Raw genomic sequence first — 7,945 nt, 5'->3', positions numbered from 1 at the left:
ACACACACACACACACACACAAACACACACTCACTGGCACATGTGCATATGCACACAAATAGATGTAATCTTTTTCTTTAAAACCTAGTTTCCTGCCTTCATTAGATTCTCTCAGCACATCCGTCCTTAGCTAGGTTGATGAAGCTTATGATAGGAGACTAGAAAAGAATGTTGGTTTGACCCGATTTATTTTATAAATTAAGACACTAAACCCTGGCTGACAAAATGAGGTGTCTACAAAATTGCAAAGTTAACAGCAGAATATTGGATTCTTGGGTTCTGAGTTTGTAGTTTTTGTGAAAATTATACATACATATATACATACATACATATATGCATACAAAACACATATACATATAATACATTCATGATACATATTTATATATTACATACACACAATATATACATAATGTATACTATAAACATACATATACATATATACATACACACACATATATATACATATACATGCATATATATATTTACTGTATACATGTGTGGGTATATATATATATATATATATATACACATACATATATATACATATATATGTACATATATATGTATGTATATATTTTCTGTAGTCAAGCCATTAGGTGCATTTAATTTTTAATGGTCAGATTGTCTTAACCCACTGTAAATTTTCTTTACACTAGATTTGAGCTCACTGCGTCTGTGAAAGCTAGATTATCCAAAAAAAAGAACTTTTTTTTCCCTTTTTTTGAGACAGGGTTTCTCTGTGTAGCCCTGGCTGTCCTGGAACTTACTTTGCAGATCAAGCTGGTCTCGAACTCATAAATTTGCCTGCCTCTGCCTCCCAAGTACTGGGATTAAAGGTGTGCGCCACCATGCCTGGCTACAAAGAGCCTTTTTCAAACAAAATATTTTAAAGACTATCAAATATCTGCATATATAGCCTAAATTCTATCCCATTAATTCTATCTGCAGCTATCCTTCTTTTTTCTACATAGTATAAGTCACATGCTGCCCTTAAATTTATTACTTTCCTTGTTTATGCCATGCACAATGTGGTCTCTTCAGTATCATGCTAATCCATTTCTGTTCTCAAGGTCACTGTCTGTAATCCCGGAAAACTCTTGATTGTCCACATGAAACAAGGAGAGAAGGTTTGGATTACTGGAAATGGTGACTAACCCTAGAACTATTTAAGTTCTCTGTTCATGTTCTGCTAACATTAAACATGGACATCATTATGTTTTAAATACTTTTTTCAAACAAATGAAGTCAGTCTCTCATCGGCTCACTTTCCCTTGCTCTGGTTGAATTATCCACACCCAATTGCACATCTTCCCTTTCCTAATTTCATAAAAGTTTCATCTTCCAAGAGAATATTTTAGAAGCATGGATAATATGATATCTGATAAAATATACCAAATAGTGACTTCATTTAGACTTTTTTCTGTTTTTTTTTCCTTTTACCTTCTTTTATTTTCTTTTTTATTTGTTTGTTTGCTTGCTTTTTGAGACAGAGTTTTACCCTGTATCTCTGGCTAGCCTAGAACTCACTATGTAAATCAGACTGGCCTCAAACTTACAGAGATCCATCTTCCTCTGCCTCCCAACTGCTGGGATTGAAGGTGTGCACCATCACCCAATGACTGAATGCTTTCAAATTGGCATCATCTATCCAATTCTCCAAGCAAGTGTGATGAGAACTAACTGCATGGAAGAAAGTAAAATTTACTGAGGGCATCTACACAAGGTTATTAATATAAGAAAAGAAGAACCGTGATTTGTATTCCATAGACTATGACTCTTCAACAGTCTCCTCCTAGTACTAATGTAGTCTTATGGAACTTGTGTATTTTTAACATGATTTTGGTGTCCATGTTATTGGTGAGCACCCCAATCAATTACACTATTAAATAGTCAGTAAAACAAGCTACTACTGAATATTGGTGCCTGACAGTGAATGCTTTTTAATGGTCACTTGTGTGGGATCATATGGGATACTCAGTTACCAACACAGAATTACTATGCCATTTGGCAGCCAGAGTGCCATTATGTCCATGTACTCCTGAGTAAAGGAAGAATTCTTTCCTGATGGGGCCAACCAGTCTGAGCTGAATAACAGCAGAGCACTGGGTACCCTGTGAACTTTTCAGTCTATATCTGAGGCCCACCCTTAATGTGGTTTAGTGATTAACACTGCCAGCTCTGAAGCCTCAGAGTAACAGAGTAGGCACAGGCCGCCCGCTTGCAGGCCACCTTGCAGGCAAACAGTGAACGGAGTGAGAATGGCTTACTGCTGGTGTAGACGTCGTTCTGATTTCTAGTTTTGCATATTTGACTCTTCCATTAACAAGCACTATATGTCCTCAGAAGATCTGTAATATCTTCATCTAGCATCCTTTCCTGACCATAATAAATAGTGTTTCACATGGAATTAACAATACTCAGGGTCTGTAAAACAGCAGTGACTCAAAGGGAAGGGTACACCCCTCTTTTCAGTCTGGTATGATATCCTTATGATCTTTATGCTTCCTTCTTTTTGAAATAATATTTAAAGACAATATTATAAGATGTCAATAAGTTTAAGTCCTTTCTTTCATTTTTACGGGTGTTTTCGTCAGTTCAAACAATGACTTTTATGTAAAATAATTTTTTTTTTGTAGTGACAGTTTAGAGAACTCACCCTGCATGCCTGCACGCGGGAACTTCATGCCACGATGTGAAAACTAAACAGAAACTGTTCTTCATACTGACTATAGACTAGGATTTTTAAAGGGTGGAGAAAAAAACAAAACAACGTCACGAACTAAGAGCTGGAAGCACAAAAGCCTTTAAGTCGTATCCACCCAGAGAAATGCTTCATGAAAAGTTTTAAACAATAAATTCTGTCATCTTAAAAAGATAATTCCAAAGAGTTTCCTGTCTCCTTCACATTGGGAGAGTTTGTGCTCTGCAGTGCTGGAGCGAAAAGCAAAACAGGAAACTTGTTTTTGATTTTTAGCACATCTAAATACAAAACAACTTTTAAAAATAGCGTGAGACTGCATTGCCCTTGTTCAACCAAACAGGTATTAATATAATCGTCAGATTTATCCTTTAACAACTCAAATGAATTTATACTTTATCGATTCTAAATTTAAGGTTGTAATGACTATATTTTACAGGACAGAAACCTGAGAGCGGGAGCTAATATAGAGGCCATGGAGGGATGCTGTTTCCTGGCTTGCTTTTTTTGGATTTCCTGGTCTGCTTTCTTATAAACCCCAGAACCACCAACCCAGGGATGGCACCATCCACGATGGGCCTTCCTACATCAGTCACGAATTTTAAAATGCCCTACAGGCATGCCTAGAGCCTGATCTTACGGAGACAGTTTCTCAAGTGACACTCTCTCCTCTGATTACTGTAGCTTGTGTCAAGTTGGCATAAAACTAGTCATTACAATTACTGTTGAAATGTATCTTGCTTTCCCATATGTGTATAGTATAGTTTTTGTTTGTTTGTTTGTTTGTTTTTACATTGCCAACTGTATACTGCCATCGCAAACCATAGGTGACTGCAGCTTTCATCTCTTACCATAGAAGCTTCTCTTTACAGTAGAAGAGAAGTAATATAGAGACTCACAGCTGGTCAGAGTATAAATAATAGTGTAGTGCACAGTCTTAAATGCATGAACTGTATCACATTCCTTTACATCCATTCCTTCAAGCCTCGGAGAATACCATGGAAGAGAAGGAGGAAAGACTCTTAGAGCCAGTTCAGAGAGGACTGCGAGGAAGCCCTGACTTCTGGAAACGGCATGGCCATGGAACTCATGAACTCACAGCAGGCTGTTGTCCAAACAAGACCCCCCCCACAAAATCAAGCCAGCTAGGTTCCCACATAGATGGAGAAGGAACTCAGAAAGACCCAGCCTTAGCTAAGGAACTACAGCCAGATTATGGGTACGTGGGCAGGAAGAGTCGGTTTTCTTCAGGAAAACAGTCCCTGCTCCAGTGAATGACCCTACACCCACGTGCGTGCAAGCAGCACTAATTAGAGCTAGTGGATTATTTAAAATGTTCATTTAAAAATATGGCATGGAGTTGGACGGGTAATGTGGTCTGAGAAGAGCTGTAGGGAAATATGATATGGGATAAGTATGATCCAAGTACATGAATGCAATATCAAAGAATCAAATAAAAACATATAAAACATATAAAAAATATATATCAAATTCTATCTTTTTTAGTGTATAATGAAATGTTTCTTTGGGGTTTTAATTTTTATTTATTTTGTTGGTAAGAAATGAAGTTCAGCATCCTTTTGTGCATTTCAAGATTTGTAAATCGTTTGTAAAACATATGTTCAACTTTTTTTTCAGTTTAAGTATACAAATTATTTATGTGCTAAATACAAATGCTTTGGTTATATGTTCCTGACGTCTTTTCCTTCAGTTTGTGGCTTACTTGTTTATTTGGTGACAATCATTTGTTCTAATTGGTATGCCCTACATCCTTCTCGTGCTGTTTTTCAGTTTTAAGGCATTTGGTACAATATTGGATAGCATTGCTGAAGGCAGAAATCCTTGCTTGCTTTCTGTGGTGGTTTGCATAAGATGTCCCCCATAATTTTGGACATTTGCATGCTTGGTCCCCAGTTAGTGAGGCTGCTTGTGAAGGTTCAGTAGCCGTGACCTTGTTTGAGGAGCTATGTCAATGGTGGTGGGCCTTGAGAGATAAAGACTCAAGCCATTACTAGGATGCTCTTTCTCTTTCCAGCTTGTGGTTCAAGATACCAGCTCTCAGCTTACAGTGCAGCTGCCATGTCTGCTGCGTGCTGCCACAGCCCTTGCCATTACAGATGCTTACCCTTCTGGAACTACTAACGTTCTTTCTGTAAATTGCTGTGATCATGGTATTTTATCACAGCACCAGAAAAGTAACCAATACATTAGCTATAACTTTGTAACACATGCTATCATATGATTGAAGAGATTTCTATAACCACCTAGTGGATGACTTTTAAAAACTTTTTATTGATTCGTTGTTAATTCACATCATACAACCCAACCCCACTCATCTCCCCATCCTTCTGTATCTGCCATCCAAACATCCTTACAACACCCCCCAAAGAAACCAAACAATGAAACCACCATCACCACCACCACCACCAACAACAACAACAAAATACATCTTGCCATGAAAGCTGCAGTGTGTCACAGTGTGTCTCACAATATACCCTTTTGCCCAAACAGCTTTACTTGCCAATGTTCATTGCAATGAGTCATTCATTTGGTCCAAGGCCTTTGGCTTCTGCTACACTCTCAAAGCTGGATCCTCACTGGAACTCCTTTAGAACATCTCAATGTTGCCCTGTGTCATAGAGATCCTGTCACTTTAGTGTCCCTTCACGTGCTCCAGCAGTTCATAGATGGGGTAGATGTTGGGGTGGACCAACTCAAAGCCCTAGATATGAACCGAGGTGGTAGCTGAGTTGGTCAGCCTGGCAGCTCTCCTGACACCAGGCCCATCTCTACTGTGCTACTCAGGTGAGGTACAGTGTTCCCTCTTCCAAGTGCTACATTCAGCAAGGGGTTGGGACATTGTCCTGAGTGCTGCCTGGGATGTGGAGAGAATCAGCTTTACACAGTCCTTGGGCATCATCATCCATGTGACCTTTGGTGATAACATGGGCCACAGCCATCGACATAGACCCCTACTGTTATAGGGCCACAGACACAGACATGACCTCAGAGGCAGCAATGCAGGCTACTCACCTCAGGCTGTTCCTTATCACCCTTTAGTCTCCAGTTCTGCTTCTCTTCATAATTCACAAACCATTCTGCTTCTTTCTCTCCCAACACTCCAGCATACTTGCTCACCATAAAGGCACCCACCTGCCTACACCTCTGGGCGTCTTCTTCTCTGTATCAGGTGTACAGGAGCAGGCAGGAGAGACCCCAACCATCGGAGGCGAGCATAGTGAGCCCTGGAGGAGGAGGGTGTCATAAACTAGGCAACATCTCATAAGAGAGATGGAGGAGAAAGAGGGAGGAAGACTAATGGTTTACCAGCACTGAGCCTGTGGAGGAAGGCTTGACCTGGGGAAAAGGGAAGACATCCCCGCAGGAGCCCCCCGCCACAGGACACAGGCATAGCTCTTGCTGCCAGGAGCTCCACATTGGTGCAGGGGCAATCCCCCAAAACTTGTCTTTCCAGAGGGTGGAGCCTCCAAACAGCTCAGCTAGCCGACCCACCACCAATGGAAGTCAACTGCTAGCTTCTTCCTTTCCAGGCCAGATGTGTCTGCCAAGTGGCTCCTGGACCACACGGACCTGCCAAGGCCAGGGAGAACCTGGGGTGGCTTAGTGAAGCTTAGTTTAGTTTAGTTTTTGTTTGTTTGCCTGTTTGTATTATTGAACAATATTCACTTTTGTCAAATGGATTTTTGGAGGTTACAGTCTGAGAAAATCAGATTTGGGGGGTTATCTTCTTATAAGACAAAGAGATTGATGAAGTTTTCAAGTATAAACTTAATTTTGCATTTCTTAAAGATGGTGCATTACTATTTCCATATGCCAATTTATTAATATATAGGATAATATATATTATATATTATATATTATATAAAAATAAAGGATTTTTTTTTCATCTATGTTCATCAGGGTATATTAGAGTATAATTGACCTCCTGTTATTATGGTTCTATTGAGTTTATAAATAAGTTATCAACTTTGTTTGGGGGGTGATAAATTAAATAATTTAAAAGTTTGGGTGTCAGTGTAGGGGAATGCCAGAACCAGGAAGTGGGAGAGGGTGAGTTGGTGAGCAGGGGGAAAGAAGAGGGGGAAGGGAAGGGGAAGAGGGTAGCAGGTTTTTGGAGGGGAAACGTGGAAAGGGAATAACATTTGAAATGTAAATAAAGAAAATATCTAATAATTAAAACAAAAACAAAACAAAACAAAACAAAACAAAACAAAACGAAAACCTGAACAGGGAAACTGGCCAAACAGGCCTAAAGTGAAAACTTAGCAAAGAAAAAAGAAATAAGTTTATCAGACCTGGTGTGATGATGCACCTCTGTGATCCCAGCCAGCCTTGGCTACACAGTGAGTTCTAGGCCAGCCTGGGCTACACAGTGTGCTCTAGGCCAGCCTGGGCTACATAGGAAGACTCTATCTCAAAGAACAAACAGAACAGATGTGGCTGCCCCTTCATACTCACTGCAGGCCCATGCTTAAATTAGCAAATGTTACGACAATGGCAAAGTTAAATATAATTTTTATAATTTTAAGATAAAGGCCCCTCCATGCTTATTACACCTGAGAAGTAGCTTGGTACTCCAGGCATGTGCTTAGATATAAGAAGTTAGGGATCAGGAATGATGGTCTCCCTCCTAAGAAAAAGACAAGCACCTGAAAGATCCTTAGATAACAGAGGCTATGGTCTAAAGAAGAGTTGAGGTGTCAGAGTCAAGGAAAATTTTCTTGTGTTCTCTGTTACATAAAGTTTGGGGTTCTGAACTAAGTCAGAGATCTAGTTTCTAACACTAGAACTATATTCTGTAAGAGTCCTAAGAAGCTAAGTGTGAGAGCTCCAGAAAGTTCACAATGCGGTCTGCAAACAGCAGCAAGTTCTACTCAAGTACTGAGATGCTGAAGGTTAGATTGAATGGCTGGAAATATGGCTTCTGACAAGGGAAACAGGTTGTGCTCAAGTACATGAGATTCCATGGGTGAGTGTCACAGGATGCTTAGATTCTGAAATGTACAGGGAGGAAATGTAGATTCTAATTGGGGAAGTAAGCATTGCTTAGGTTCTGTGGCATTGGGAACCATATGGGTCCTAAGATGCTGAAAATTGGAGTGATGGTGAGTATGATATGTTAATGTTTACTTATTTATATAAAACTTTTCTTTGTTGTTGGTAATTTCAAAGTATATACCATAAAATACGAACATATCATAATTATTGAATATTCAGTTGTTTTTT

Source organism: Mus pahari, chromosome 7, assembly GCF_900095145.1.
Source record: "Mus pahari chromosome 7, PAHARI_EIJ_v1.1, whole genome shotgun sequence".
Classification (NCBI taxonomy): domain Eukaryota; kingdom Metazoa; phylum Chordata; class Mammalia; order Rodentia; family Muridae; genus Mus; species Mus pahari.
This window is presented reverse-complemented; position numbering follows the sequence as displayed.